Genomic DNA, 16926 nt, shown 5'->3' with positions numbered 1-16926 from the left:
CACCCAGGGTCGGTACCGGTCCAATGAGCGTGGCGGTCTGGTACAGCCCCTCCCATCTTCTTATGATGACGTCCTCTTGTATTCACGCTGTGGCTCATCTCCCTGGTGAGGGCACAGCAACGTACTGCAGTAATGCAACGTAATGCCCTCAACAGGGCAGACAAAGTACGCCTGCGCAGGAGCCGCAGTGTGAATACAAGAGGACATCATAACAACAAGATGGGAGAGGATGGACCGGACAGCAACGCCCATCGGTCCGTTACCGCCCCTGTGTCACTATAATCTAACCTCTTTTGATCATCTTAGAGGAAACATGGAGGGCTTATCTACAGTTCCCATTTTGGGGGTGACAGGTTCCCTTTTAGATTACTTATCATTTGGATATAGTATGTAATGACACTATTCTATTCATTGTAGGTTCGCGATATACCTTGTATATGGGATGCCGCTGATGTGTCCTACAAGGACAAATATTTCCGAGACCATTGCTGGACCAAGATTGTGAGGGACCTCTATCCGGAGTGGGATTCCCTGTCCATTGCAAACCAATTGGAAATTGGTAATTATATTGTTACCGATTATTATTAATATTATTATTATTAGAGTTTATGATACATTTACTTTGAAAAATATATATATATTTTTTTGTTTCTTAGAAAAAAATGTCAAGCAGAGATGGAGGTCAGTTCGTGACCGGTACAATAAATTCATCAATACATGTGACCGGAGTGGATCTTCTCCAAGTCGAATAACCTTTCCTTTTTACGATGAACTGCAGTTCCTGCTCACAAGCCGGACTTTGCGGAGGTAGGTTATAAACCACTAATATATATGTAGCCTCATCAATGTTGCCATGTGGTGTAGCACAGTTGACTGCGTATTGAACCCTGTGTCCTGCCGCAGCGTTCAATACACAGCATCCAGAATTTATACCATAGTGAAGAGAGCATTTTCCAAAATCCTGTCTGCGCTATGATTCAACAGATGGAGTTGTGAGAGGTATGGCACTACACCGTGTCTATTTATCTTGTGTTGGCACTTTGACTGCGCAAGATAACTAGCACATTGTTTGGCTAGCATGTTGTGATAACGCATGTGTTAAATCAAAACATGCATTATCAGCACACATGCAAAAAAATTAACTGCGTTTAGGAGTAATCGGCCTTTATGCTGTTCCTAAAATGTTGCTCCTCCGCAGCGGTCATGATTAATAATTTTTTTCCTTTTCTCACACAGGACTGAGGGAAACCTTTCCAACCCGCCTCCTGTGGATGACCACTCCGAAGATGGAGCAGGCACTGATGGAGCAGGCACTTCCTCGGGAGCGGGAGGGACAATTTTTCCATCTCTTACCACAGCTTCTGCTGAGGCCGCATGTCCAGCAGCTGCTGCAGGCACATCAACTGCAGCAGCTGTTGGATCATCTGGTTCGTCAGAAGCTGTGGTAACAGAGAAGAGAGCTCCCTATCCGGTGGCAGGAGAGTCCATTAAAAAAAAAAAAAAAAAAAAAATGAGGATAAAACTGAGAAGATGGCCAGTGACACACTTGATTTACTGAAACAATCCTCAAGTGAGGACCAGTGTGACTTTTTTGCATTGACCATTGCCCGAAAGGCACGCTCACTGCCACCGGATAGGCAGTCTCTCTTCATGTCTCTGTGCCAAACATCCCTCACCGCTCTGGAGGACCCTGCTCCAATTGAGTCATACGAGAAGGTTTTGACGGGGGTTTTCGGACTCTTTCGCCCACGACCGAAACCCAGTGAACCGCACTATAGAGTGTCTTCCTACACCCAACCGGCACAGAATTTTTCTGGAGGAGGAAACACAAGCCTGGGACCATCAGCAAGTCAATCTTTCATGACTGACACAAGTAGCTCATATGGGTGTTCCCAGGAATACACCTACTTGCATTAAGATGCAATTGTTTTTGAAAAAGTTAGTTCAGTTTTTCATATTGAAAAAATTTTTCTCAAGTGTTTGGAAAAATTTAGTTGCTTGTTAAATAAATTAATGTTGATCAAATGTCATCTCTGATTTTTAGATACTTTACATACTTAGCTGACAGGTGTACGGTGTCATGGCTATATGGGGGCTGGACTATGGGATGGACATAGTGTGATGGCTGTATGCGCACTGGACAATGGGATGGAGAATAATTCTTAGTTAAGAATTTTATATATACAATACTTATTCAATCCAAAAACAACCAAATTAAAATAAGAATTTTTTTATTAACCATAAATAAAAATTACAAATTATTTTGTTCCCCAAAAAAATACAACAAACAAAATTGAATATCGATGTTGAATTCTCTCCTGTGGCCAAAAATCTGCAAAGAAACAAAAATGAATATTAGAAATGTCACACAAAAATACAATAAAACATGTCAGCAGTTATGGGCGCTATAATATGTGTTCAGCCCCTTTCATGTTTTATCTAAAGTATTCTATAATGCTGCCCTTAGTAACACGGCACAACACAAGGGTATCAATAAATAAACCACCAGTCACATCAGAAGGGACTTGCAGGTCCGTGTCCAGCCACTCCAATGTTTAGCCAACGACACCACCCTCCTACTTCCTTCAACGCACTAATCCGGCCTGTTGAGGGCAGAAGTAAGTCCTGCAGTGAGCGAAGGCAAGAAAAGGAGACAGGCCCAGCGCATGCACATCTGCGCACTTTGCTCTATCCTCATCAGGACCAGAAAGTACATCTGCGCAGAAGAGAGGTATCGCAAGAAGGGAGGCGCACAAACTGGACACAGCAAGATGGGATAACATTACAAAACACACACACGGGTATGATGTATCTCCACTGACCCAGGGCCCAAATTATAGAATTCTGTAGATAAGGCATAAAATACAGTGGGCACATCTGGTAGCACACAAAAATGTTTACATTTTCCTGGCGTGTTATAAACATGATATTTCCGGTAAAGCATTTGCCCGTAAAGTATTTGCCCATAAAGCAGAGCACAGTGGTGATGTCACCGCTCTGCTTTCCGTCCAGCGCACTTACTGCAGGGAAGCTGACGCTGCGGGACGCGACAGGAATGTTTTTTTTTTTTTTACAATTATACAATGGTAACTAGGGTAAACATCGGGTTACTAAGCATGGCCCTGCGCTTAGTAACCCGATGTTTACCCTGGTTACTCGGGGACTTCGGCATCATTGGTCACTGGAGAGCGGTCTGTGTGCCAGCTCTCCAACGACCACACAGCGACGCTGCAGCGATGGACATCGTTGTCTAGATTGCTGCAGCGTCGCTAAATGTGACGGTACCTTTATTAGTTTGTCAGTGTCTCCGAGACATGTGAAAACTTTCATCACACATACCGGACACACGGACATGTGAAAGAGCCCTAATAACATTCAACCCAAAAATTATTTACTTACCGCAAGGTGATGAGCAGCCTTTCCTCAGCAGAGATGGCCTTCCTCATAAAAGTGTCTTGCAGTGTGAGATGGGGGGAAACTATTGCCAGAAGTTGGTCGAACTCCAGGATTGGCAGACGGCAAAATGAAACGAACTTTTCCGGGTATCTGAAAATGTAAAAAAAAAAAATGTTACATAACATATCATAACATTTGTGGAAAAACATTACTTTGTATTTTCATGAATTTCTACTTACTTCCGCAAATCATTATAAAGCACATAACAGTGGCCTTTTTGTGTACGTTCTGCAACAAGCGGGTGCACCCACAGTCTTTTCCGTCTTCTCTCCTGCTGCTGCCTCTAAAATAAAAAAAAATACATTTTTTTTACAACACAACACTGTGAAAATTAAGAAAAATCAAGATGTCGGTAAAGCGCTGTAGAATATGTGTAGCGTAAAAAAATAAAAAAAATGCACTTCAGCTTACCTGCTGTCTATGCATATTCAAGATTTGCAGCAGCAACCCCAGCATAAGTATCCGGTGCGGCCTGCGGACGTGTACCTGCGGCATATTTTGGTAACTTCCACTCATGTTTGCACAAAATGGAGGATGAAAGAAGAAGGGGATGGACAAGGAAATGACATCATTATTTTTTTTTTTTTGTAACTGAAGTTTGTCAAGTTTCCAGAGCTTTATTTAGGTAAAAAACGCAGACAATCTGCACTAAAAAACGCACTGAAAAACGCACTGAAAAACGCACCAAAAACGCACCTGCGTTTTCTGCCATGAGCTGCAGATTTTAGTGCAGAAAAAAAAGCTGGAAAATCTGCAATGTGTGCACATAGCCCAAGAAAGTCCAGCATGCTAATGTCTGTTCTTCTCTTATCTCTGTCTCTCCCCTCTTTTCTTACATACATTGGGGGGTGGAGTATAGGAGGTCCCCAAAAAATATAAGGCAAAAGCTAAAAATAAGGAATGTCCCTTGTGTAAAAAGCCTTTAAAAACATCCTGGAGTAAAAGACTATGTCAGGAGTGTATCAACAAGACAGTGGCGGAGGAAACACCCTCCTTTACGGAGAGCCTAAGATCTCTAATCCAGTCAGAGGTCTCTAGGTCTGTAAAAGCGCTACAGACAGCTGACACAGATACCAGATCTAGGGACAGATCCAGCCCCTCCGCATCCCAGAGGGATTCCTCGGAGTCAGAGGAGGACTCAGACACAGCTCGCTGCTCAGATAGTAGCTCAGAGGAGGATGATACATTTCCAACGGAGGCTACGGATAAGCTTATAAAAGCTGTTCACTCTACCATGGGGCTGGTAGACGAGAAGGCAAAAAAGACAGCCCAAGAACTTATGTTCAGTGGTCTGCAAGAGAAAAAACGGAGGTCATTCCCTATTAATGAACAGCTACAAGAACTTATTAAAAGGGAATGGCAAAAACCGGAAAAGAAGTCCCACATAATCAACAGCCTTAAAAGTAGATATCCTTTTGAGGAAGATGCGTCCTCATCTTGGGATAGAGCGCCAAAAATTGATGTGGCGGTTTCAAAAGTGGCCAGAAAAACCTCCCTACCATTCAAGGATTTAGGTTCTCTAAAAGAACCTCTAGATAGAAAGACGGATAGTTGCCTAAAGACAGCATGGGAAGCCCCAGCAGGAGCACTAAGGCCAGCTATTGCGGCCACTTGTGTAGCCAGATCCCTAAAAATATGGATGGACAACCTGGAGGAACAGGTAGAACAAAAAGTTCCCAGAGAAACTATCCTAGAGGCAATACCAACCATGAGAGCAGCGGCAGTGTTTCTAGCTGAGGCGTCAGCAGACAGCTAGACTGGCAGCAAAGTCAGCAGCTTTAGCCAACACAGGACGCCGTGGGGTATGGTTTAAATGATGGCCAGGAGATACACAGGCAAAGATGAAACTTTTCTCTTTGCCATGTTAGAGGAACTTCCTGTTTGGACCGGCATTAGAAGAGGTCTTGGAAAAAGCCGGTGACAAAAAGGAAAATTTTCCAAAGCAGCCATTTCAGCCCTTTCGGCGCTCCTTTCAGAGAGGCCGAAAATTCCGAAGACAGCAGTTTAGAGACTGAGACAGGAGCTCAGTGATCACATAAATAAAAATTGATGTCCCATACAGGGACTAAGTAAAAAAGTTTAAAAAAAAAAGTCAAAAAATGTTTTTAAACTATTAAAAAAATATAGATTAAACCAATAAATAAATATATATATATATATATATATATATATATACACAAAAAAAGTACACATATTTGGTATCGCCGCATCCGGAACAAGCTAACCTATAAAACAGTCACACTTGTTCACTAACAGCAAAAATCTTTGCTTTTTCATCATTCCGCCAAACAAAAAGAATAAAACGCGATCAAAAGTCATATCAAAATAAAAATGGTAGCGATGAAAATGACATCTTGTCCCGCAAGAAACAAGCTGCCATACAGCTCCAACAGCGGAAAAATAAAAAAATTATAGTTTTCAGAATAAAGCGATGCAAAAACAATTTTTTATCTATAAAAGTTTTTAGTGTGAAAAAGCGATAAAACGTAAAAAAAATATAAATGTGATATCACTGTAATCGTACTGACCTGAAGAATAAAGCTGCCTTTTAAATTTGAATACACACGGAACGTCATTAAAAAAAAAAAAAACAATTCCTGAATTGCTTTTGCTTGATCATTCTGTATCTCAAAAATCAGAATAGAAAGCGATCAAAAAATGTCTTGTGCCCAAAAATGGTACCAATAAAAACATCAGCTTGAACCGCAGAAAACAAGCCACACATGACTGTCAGACGAAATATGGAAAAATGATTGTTTTCTCAATAAAAAGCGTCTTTTAGTGTGTGACAGCTGCCAAAGATAAAAACCCAATATAAATCTGGTATCTCGGTTATCGCACTGACCCGAAGAATAAAGTTGCCTAATCACTTATATTGCACAAGGAACGATGTAAAAAATAAATAAAACCAATTCTTCACATGCTGTTGATTTTTTTTCATTCTGTCTCCCAAAGATCGCAGTAAGGCTCGGCTCACATTTACCCCGCGCACTGCGCCGAGTTCTTACACCGGAGTTTCCATGTAAATCTCAGAAATAGGTGATTCAGACAGAACCCCCGGTGGAAGATTCCCTATAATGAGGCAGATCGAGACACTCAGCATAGAGCGCCGGATAAGGCTGGAGTCACACTAGCGTATTGCATGCAATATGCTAATGACCCTCGGGTCCTTCTCTGCTGCAAGCGGCAGCTGAGTGTCATGCATCTGTGCTCTGAGCCTCTCGCTCAGAGTAGATCGGAGCACATCTGTGGAGGAGGCAGAGAAACTAATTTATCCATCTCAATTGCCGGGGTCCGCGTATAACGCACATCATTCGGATGATATGATGATTTCACTCGCACACTGAAAACGGCCGAGGAAAAAAATGATGTGATCTGCCCCATAGAGGAATACTGGTCCGAATTCTATGCGATTTTTTTTTTTAATTTTTTTTTTATTGCATAGCACTCGTCCATATTATACGGTACTGTGGCTCCGGCCTGAATGTGATCCCAAATGTTATGTAAAATGTTCCCAATAAAAGCTTCAACTCAATCCACAAAAAATCAAGCCCTCACTCAGGTCTATCATCTGTTAACAGAAATATATGTGGCTTCCATATTACTGCTAGCACAAAAGCTATATGGCTCCTCACCCACCAAAAGAAATTTAGGTATTATATGTGAGGCCATCATACTGTATATTGGGCCATCATATTATACATGGGGAATTATATGAGAAGCCATTATATGTGCAGGACTATATGTGATGTCATTATATGTGATACCATTATATACAGTTAGGGCCAGAAATATTTGGACAGTGACACAAGTTTTGTTATTTTAGCTGTTTACAAAAACATGTTCAGAAATACAATTATATATATAATATGGGCTGAAAGTGCACACTCCCAGCTGCAATATGATAGTTTCCACATCCAAATCGGAGAAAGGGTTTAGGAATCATAGCTCTATAATGCATAGCGTCCTCTTTTTCAAGGGACCAAAAGTAATTGGACAATGGACTCTAACCCCTTTACCCCCAAGGGTGGTTTGCACGTTAATGACCGGGCCAATTTTTACAATTCTGACCACTGTCCCTTTATGAGGTTATAACTCTGGAACGCTTCAATGGATCCTGGTGATTCTGACATTGTTTTCTCGTGACATATTGTACTTCATGACAATGGTAAAAATTATTTGATAGTACCTGCGTTTATTTGTGAAAAAAACGGAAATTTGGCGAAAATTATGAAAATTTCGCAATTTTCCAACTTTGAATTTTTATGCAATTAAATCACAGAGATATATCACACAAAATACTTAATAAGTAACATTTCCCACATGTCTACTTTACATCAGCACAATTTTGGAACCAAAATTTTTTTTTGTTAGGGAGTTATAAGGGTTAAAAGTTGACCAGCAATTTCTCATTTCTACAACACCATTTTATTTTAGGGACCACATCTCATTTGAAGTCATTTTGAGGGGTCTATATGATAGAAAATACCCAAGTGTGACACCATTCTAAAAACTACACCCCTCAAGGTGCTCAAAACCATATTCAAGAAGTTTATTAACCCTTCTGGTGCTTCACAGGAATTTTTTGAATGTTTAAATAAAAATGAACATTTAACTTTTTTTCACAAAAAATTTAATTCAGCTCCAATTTGTTTTATTTTACCAAGGGTAACAGGAGAAAATGGACCCCAAACATTGTTGTACAATTTGTCCTGAGTATGCCAATACCCCACATGTGGGGGTAAACCACTGTTTGGGCGCATGGCAGAGCTCGGAAGCGAAGGAGTGCCATTTGACTTTTCAATGCAAAATTGACTGGAATTGAGATGGGACGCCATGTTTCGTTTGGAGAGCCCCTGATGTGGCTAAACATTGAAACCCCCCACAAGTGACACCATATTGGAAAGTAGACCCCCTAAGGAACTTATCTAGAGGTGTGGTGAGCACTTTGACCCACCAAGTGCTTCACAGAAGTTTATAATGTAGAACCGTAAAAATAAAAAATCATATTTTTTCACAAAAATTATCTTTTTGCCCCCAATTTTTTATTTTCCCAAGGGTAAGAGAAGAAATTGGACCCCAAAAGTTGTTGCACAATTTGTCCTGAGTACGCTGATACCCCATATGTGGGGGTAAACCACTGTTTGGGTGGATGGGAGAGCTCGGAAGGGAAGGAGCGCCGTTTGACTTTTCAAAGCAAAATTGACAGGAATTGAGATAGAACGCCATGTTGCGTTTGAAGAGCCACTGATGTGCCTAAACATTGAAACCCCCCACAAATGACACCATTTTGGAAAGTAGACCCCCTAAGGAACTTATCTAGAGGTGTGGTGAGCACTTTGACCCACCAAGTGCTTCACAGAAGTTTATAATGCAGAGCCGTAAAAATAAAACAAAATTTTTTTCCCACAAAAATTATTTTTTTAGCCCCCAGTTTTGTATTTTCCTGAGGGTAACAGGAGAAATTGGACCCCAAAATTTGTTGCCCAATTTGTCCTGAGTGCGATGATACACCATATGTGGGGGGAACCACTGTTTGGGCACATGGGAGGGCTCAGAAGGGAAGGAGTGCCATTTGAATGCAGACTTAGATGGAATGGTCTGCAGGTGTCACATTGCGTTTGCAGAGCCCCTAATGTACCTAAACAGTAGAAACCCCCCACAAGTGACACCATTTTGGAAAGTAGACCCCCTCAGGAACTTATCTAGATGTGTGCTGAGCGCTTTGACCCACTAAGGGCTTCACAGAAGTTTATAATGGAGAGCCGTAAAAATAAAACAAAAATTTTTTCCCACAAAAATTATTTTTTAGCCCCCAGTTTTGTATTTTCCCGAGGGTAACAGGAGAAATTCGACCCCACAATTTGTTGTCCAATTTGTCCTGAGTGCGCTGATACCCCATATGTGGGGGGGAACCACTGTTTGGGCGCATGGGAGGGCTCGGAAGGGAAGGAGCTCCATTTGGAATGAGGACTTAGATGGAATGGCCTGCAGGTGTCACATTGCATTTGCAGAGCCCCTAATGTACCTAAACAGTAGAAACCTCCCACAAGTGACACCATTTTGGAAACTAGACCCCCTAAGGAACTCATCTAGATGTGTTGTGATAGCTTTGAACCCCCAAGTGTTTCACTACAGTTTGTAACGCAGAGCCGTGAAAATTTAAAAAAAAAATCTTTCCCCCCAAAATTATTTTTTAGCCCCCAGTTTTGTATTTTTCCGAGGGTAAGAGGAGAAATTCGACCCCAAAAGTTGTTGTCCAATTTGTCCTGAGTACGCTGATACCCCGTATGTTGGGGGAAACCAACGTTTGAGCGCATGGCAGAGCTCGGAAGGGAAGGAGCGCCATTTGGAATGCAGACTTAGATGGAATGGTCTGCAGACGTCACATTGCGTTTGCAGAACCCCTAATGTACCTAAACAGTAGAAACCCCCCACAAGTGACCCCATATTGGAAACTAGACCCCCCAGGGAACTAATCTAGATGTGTTGTGAGAACTTTGAACCCCCAAGTGTTTCACTACAGTTTGTAACGCAGAGCCGTGAAAATAAAAAATCTTTTTTTTTCCCACAAAAAATATGTTTTAGCCCCGAGTTTTGTATTTTCCCAAGGGTAGCAGGAGAAATTGGACCCCAAAAGTTGTTGTCCTATTTGTCCTGAGTACGAAGATACCCCATATGTTGGGGTAAACCCCTGTTTGGGCACACGGGAGAGCTCGGAAGGGAAGAAGCACTGTTTTACTTTTTCAACGCAGAATTGGCTGGAATTGAGATCGGACGCCATGTCGCGTTTGGAGAGCCCCTGATGTGCCTAAACAGTGGAAACCCCCCAATTATAACTGAAACCCTAATCCAAACACATCCCTAACCCTAATCCCAACAGTAACCCTAACCACACCTCTAACCCTGACACACCCCTAACCCTAATCCCAACCCTATTCCCAACCGTAAATGTAATCTAAACCCTAACTGTAACTTTAGCCCCAACCCAAACTGTAGCCCTAGCCCTAACCCTAGCCCTAACCCTAATCCTAACCCTAGCCCTAACCCTAGCCCTAACCCTAACCCTAGCCCTAACCCTAGCCCTAACCCTAGCCCTAACCCTAGCCCTAACCCTAGCCCTAACCCTAACCCTAACCCTAGCCCTAACCCTAGCCCTAACCCTAGCCCTAACTCTAACCCTAGCCCTAATGGGAAAATGGAAATAAATACATTTTTTTAATTTTTCCCTAACTAAGGGGGTGATGAAGGGGGGTTTGATTTACTTTTATAGCGGGTTTTTTAGCAGATTTTTATGATTGGCAGCCGTCACACACTAAAAGACGCTTTTTATTGCAAAAAATATTTTTTGCGTTACCACATTTTGAGAGCTATAATTTTTCCATATTTTGGTCCACAGAGTCATGTGAGGTCTTGTTTTTTGCGGGACGAGTTGATGTTTTTATTGGTAACATTTTCGGGCACGTGACATTTTTTGATCGCTTTTTATTCCGATTTTTGTGAGGCAGAATGACCAAAAACCAGCTATTCATGAATTTCTTTTGGGGGAGGCGTTTATACCGTTCCGCGTTTGGTAAAATTGATGAAGCAGTTTTATTCTTCGGGTCAGTACGATTACAGCGACACCTCACTTATATCTTTTTTTATGTTTTGGCGCTTTTATACGATAAAAACTATTTTATAGAAAAAATAATTATTTTTGCATCGCTTTATTCTCAGGACTATAACTTTTTTATTTTTTTGCTGATGATGCTGTATGGCGGCTCGTTTTTTGCGGGACAAGATGACGTTTTCAGCGGTACCATGGTTAGTTATATCTGTCTTTTTGATCGCGTGTTATTCCACTTTTTGTTCGGCGGTATGATAATAAAGCGTTGTTTTTTGCCTCGTTTTTTTTTTTTTTTTCTTACGGTGTTTACTGAAGGGGTTAACTAGTGGGCCAGTTTTATAGGTCGGGCCGTTACGGACGCGGCGATACTAAATATGTGTACTTTTATTGTTTTTTTTTTTTTATTTAGATAAAGAAATGTATTTATGGGAATAATATTTTTATTTTTTTTTTCATTATTTTGGAATATTTTTTTTTATTTTTTTTTCCACATTTGAAATTTTTTTTTTTTACTTTTTTACTTTGTCCCAGGGGGGGACATCACAGATCACTGATCTGACATGCAGCGCTGCAGCCTTCACAGTGCCTGCTCTGAGCAGGCTCTGTGAAGCCACCTCCCTCCCTGCAGGACCCGGATCCGCGGCCATCTTGGATCCGGGGCTGGAGGGAGCAGGGAGGGAGGTGAGACCCTCGCAGCAACGCGATCACATCGCGTTGCTGTGGGGGGCTCAGGGAAGCCCGCAGGGAGCCCCCTCCCTGCGCGGTGCTTCCCTGCACCGCCGGCACATCGCGATCATCTTTGATCGCGGTGTGCCGGGGGTTAATGTGCCGGGGGCGGTCCGTGACCGCTCCTGGCACATAGTGCCGGATGTCAGCTGCGATAAACAGCTGACACCCGGCCGCGATCGGCGGCGCTCCCCCCGTGAGCGCTGCCGATCGCATATGACGTACTATTGCGTCCTTGGGAAGTAAAGCCCACCCCACATTGACGCAATAGTACGTCTAATGGCAGAAAGGGGCTAAGGGCTGCAATTAACTCCCTCGTTAACCTGTAATCAATGAAGTAGTTAAAAGGTCAGGGGTGGATTCCAGGTGTGTGGTTTTGCATTTGGAAGCTGTTGCTGTGAGCAGACAACATGCGGTCAAAGGAACTCTCAATTGAGGTGAAGCAGAACATCCTGAGGCTGAAAAAAAAGAAAGAATCCATCAGAGAGATAGCAGACATGCTTGGAGTAGCAAAATCAACAGTTGGGTACATTCTGACAAAAAAGGAATTGACTGGTGAGCTTGGGAACTCAAAAAGGCCTGGGCGTCCACGGATGACAACAGTGGTGGATGATCGCCGCATACTTAATTTGGTGAAGAAGAACCCGTTCACAACATCAACTGAAGTCCAGAACACTCTCAGTGAAGTAGGTGTATCTGTCTCTAAGTCAACAGTAAAGAGAAGACTCCATGATAGTAAATACAAAGGGTTCACATCTAGATGCAAACCATTCATCAATACCAAAAATAGACAGGCCAGAGTTAAATTTGCAGAAAAACACCTCAAGAAGCCAGCTCAGTTCTGGAAAAGTATTCTATGAACAGATGAGACAAAGATCAACCTGTACCAGAATGATGGGAAGAAAAAAGTTTGGAGAAGAAAGGGAACGGCACATGATCCAAGGCACACCACATCCTCTGTAAAACATGGTGGAGGCAACGTGATGGCATGGGCATGCATGGCTTTCAATGGCACTGGGTCACTTGTGTTTATTGATGACATAAGAGCAGACAAGAGTAGCCGGATGAATTCTGAAGTGTACCGGGATATACTTTCAGCCCAGATTCAGCCAAATGCTGCAAAGTTGATTGGACGGCGCTTCATAGTACAGATGGACAATGACCCCAAGCATACAGCCAAAGCTACCCAGGAGTTCATGAGTGCCAAAAAGTGGAACATTCTGCAATGGCCAAGTCAATCTCCAGATCTAAACCCAATTGAGCATGCATTTCACTTGCTGAAATCCAGACTTAAGACGGAAAGACCCACAAACAAGCAAGACCTGAAGGCTGCGGCTGTAAAGGCCTGGCAAAGCATTAAGAAGGAGGAAACCCAGCGTTTGGTGATGTCCATGGGTTCCAGACTTAAGGCAGTGATTGCCTCCAAAGGATTTGCAACAAAATATTGAAAATAAAAATATTTTGTTTGGGTTATGTTTATTTGTCCAATTACTTTTGACCTCCTAAAATGTGGAGTGTTTGTAAAGAAATGTGTACAATTCCTACATTTTCTATCAGATATTTTTGTTCAACCCTTCAAATTAAACGTTACAATCTGCACTTGAATTCTGTTGTAGAGGTTTCATTTCAAATCCAATGTGGTGGCATGCAGAGCCCAACTCGCGAAAATTGTGTCACTGTCCAAATATTTCTGGCCCTAACTGTATGCAGGACTATATGCTATCACACATAATGTGATCGGGGGCCATCGATGCACGCATTTCTGGTCCAATGGCCGGAAGCGCTAGTTAAATGCCGCTGTTAGCATTTGACAGTGGCATTTAACTAGTTAATAGCAGCGGGTGAATCCACTCACTGCTATTGCGGGCACATGTCAGCTGTACAAAACAGCTGACATGTCCCGGTTTTGATGTGGGCTCAACACCTGAGCCCTCATCAAAAGGGGGGGTTCTGACCTTGGATGTACTATCCCGTCCGAGGTCAGAAAGGGGTTAAAGACTTTTGCCCTGGGTCCCCGTGACTTCTATGTATGCCCCTGGCCGCTGCCTAATCAGCTCCAGAACAAGAGGTAGACTGCAGTATTTTGGGTTCCTGCCCCAATCTGCGGAAATCTCTGTCACTAGGTGAGTTAGTGTTATATCCCAACCCAGGGACAAATTTAATAAATTTAAAGAGATGTCAACTACTTTAACATTGATGAGTTAGCCTTAGCATGTGGGCTGCTTTGGTTTGTGTGGTAGGGCTGATTTTCAGTCCCCGGCCAACCCTAGTGGCTAGTCATCCATCAATTCTTCTGCTCATCGGAAGCATTATATTCTAAAGTATTTTTTACCCTGTCAAACTCCTTTACCAAAGATTCCCTGGTCATAATGAATACCTTTTGGATTGAGGTACGATGGTTCCAATTAGAAGAACAGGATGAAGGATCCTTAAAGGGGATGTCCACTTTCAATAAAATGGTCCTGAAATGTGTTGTGTGGTCTGCAGTCCTGGTGTTGTGATTAGAGCAGCGACGTCACATCAACATCACAAGTAACCGCTCTAGCTTGTCAATGAATTCAGTGCTCATAATAATAATAATCTTTATTTATATAGCGCCAACATATTCCGCAGCGCTTTACAGTTTAACAGTTTCAAACACAAGTCATAAGTAACAACATTAACAATACAATAATTAAAGCGAAATAAGGCAACCCTGCTCGTGAGAGCTTACAATCTACAATAGAGCTTACAATCTACAACGCACTGAGGCTGACAGCACTCAACAATGAGCTCAGTGTACAAGTCAGCGAGCTCAGTGACTGACTAGAGCAGGGACATCTTCAGTTTAGTAAAAATACCAGGACTGGAACAGCGGTGGGGAGCCAGTGATGGATCCACGAAAGGTGAATAGATGTTAAGTTCATTGTTTTATGTTTTTTACACTGTTTGGGGCTCACTTTCTTGAAAGTGGACAACTACTTAAAAACAACCCATATGTTGTCAATAACTCATTCTATTTTTCCTGTAATATTGGCAATACAAAATGCTTTGTTCTTGGTGACTACTGTACCTCAAGGTTTAGTTCTTCCGGGACTTAATTTTATAACCACAAATCTTCCTAGTTCACCCACCTATTTTAAGTAAAACAATAACATAATTTTAAGTTAAAATCCAAGAAGTATTGTTTCTCCTTGCGGAGATTGACATGCTAAGCATGCCAAGATGAGGAGACTTAAAGCCGCAATGCTTCTCTGGGAAATATGCTAATTATGCAAATTGTCTCTTCAGAGAGGAAGAGAACTAGAACTCTAGTGCCACCTATTGGAAGTAGCAATCCTACAAGTCAATGTCGACCCTTTAACGAGCTTTGTCATCTCCACAAGGAGAAACTAGACTTCTTGAATATCGTTCGGACGCCTCTCACACAGCCAAACCAGATCTCCGCTTTGCACTGACGAGGGGCAGTGCCCGAAACACAGTGTCTGCAAATTGAGATTCTGGTTTGGCTATTATCCTAAGTCATGTGACAAGGCTCGTTAAAGGTTCGACATTGACTTGTAGGATTGCTACTTCGAATAGATGGCACTAGAGTTCTAGTTCTCTTCCGCTCTGAAGAGACAATTTGCATAATTAAAGTTGAAAGAAACAGTTAAGAAAAGATACTTTGTGTTATGGCATTTGCAGTGCCTGAATAGGTGCACAAGTTCTTTTTGGGTGTTCTTAGAATCTGTAAGTTGTTTTTCTTATATTTCGTGGAGAAGAATGTCACCAGTTGAACTAGTATTACTTGCTTATTTGCCCTAGTTAGACCAGTGAACATTCTTGGGCAACCAGAACAATACAGTTATTATTACATTTACTGTATGCTTACTCGGTGCTCCCACAAAGTCTGATCTTGTCGCCTGGGGAAAACTAGATTGGGCAAGGTGGATATTATCTGATCCCTATGTTTTAACCTGAAATAAGCAACATTAAATATATCAAATAAATCACGTATTCTCTATTTTGGTTGCGTGTATTTTATTGGGAAGCGGTACTAATGAAAATAAGCCATTGTGCCTTATTATGTTAGGAAAACCTGATCTGTGGAGACATGAATCTGATTTAACCCTTGTGATGCACCATTCAATAGCATTTTTATCATCCCGATAGGAAAGGGGCTGTATGTGTCTTTCTTCATTGTCAGCCCCAACCATAGGGTTTGCCTAAATTGATGCATTTATAGCAGAGCTTCGGGGGTTAAAATAAGCATCTGGAACTAAGATATTTCCTGTATTTGCATTGGAATACACAGGTGCTTATTGGTTATAAACAGGTGTGTATTGGTTTCCCACAATAACGTGTGTGATCTGTACTCTAATGTGACTGTCACACACACATATATTTACAATCAGTCTTCAGTGTTATTTTATTATATCACTAGAGTGTCATTGTGTACATCTCTGTAGGCTGCAGTCTGTTGTATTGACTTTACAGTACTGAGTTTGTGTGTGTTTTAGGGTACACTCTACACTATAACCTCAGGGCTCTTCAGTAGAGTGTGTGTACATATTCCTTCTGTCAAGCCACTCATGACCAATAGGCAACGCCAGAAATATCTTACCTGGGCCAAGGAGAAAAAGAACTGGACTGTTGTTCAGTGGTCCAAGGTGTTGTTTTCAGATGAAAGTAAATTTTGCATTTCATTTGGAAATCAAGGTCCCCGAGTCTGGAGGAAGAGTGGAGAGGCCACAATCCAAGCTGCTTGAGGTCTACTGTGATGTTTCCACAACCAGTGATGGTTTGGGGAGCCATGTCACCTGCTGGTGTAGGTCCACTGTGTTTTATCAAGACCAAAATAAGCGCAGCCGTCTACAAGGAAATTTTAAAACACTTTATGCTTTCCTCTGCCAACAAACCAATACCTGGTTTAATAACAACAGTATCATTGTGCTTGATTGGCCAGCAAACTCGCCTGACCTTAACCCCATAGAGAATCTTTGGGATATTGTCAAGAGGAAAATGAGAGACACCGGACCCAACAATGCAGACGAGCTGAAGGCTGTTATCAAAGCAACCTGGGCTTCCATAACACCTCAGCAGTGCCACAGACTGATCGCCTCCATGCCACACCACATTGATGCAGTAATTGATGCAAAAGGAGCCCCAAGCAA

The 16926-nt window shown here is 42.1% G+C and overlaps 1 long non-coding RNA gene across 1 annotated transcript; it reads left to right on the top strand.

The window, feature by feature from the left end:
- Positions 1–230: 230 nt before the first annotated feature.
- On the top strand, positions 231–2030 carry LOC138676327 (uncharacterized). Its single transcript, XR_011320773.1, has 3 exons — positions 231–559; positions 657–807; positions 1237–2030. It is a non-coding gene; the product is annotated as an uncharacterized lncRNA (long non-coding RNA).
- The last annotated feature ends 14896 nt before the right edge of the window (positions 2031–16926 follow it).

The sequence above is a fragment of the Ranitomeya imitator genome, chromosome 4, assembly GCF_032444005.1.
Source record: "Ranitomeya imitator isolate aRanImi1 chromosome 4, aRanImi1.pri, whole genome shotgun sequence".
In the NCBI taxonomy this organism is placed as follows: Eukaryota; Metazoa; Chordata; class Amphibia; order Anura; family Dendrobatidae; genus Ranitomeya; species Ranitomeya imitator.
This window is presented reverse-complemented; position numbering and strand designations above follow the sequence as displayed.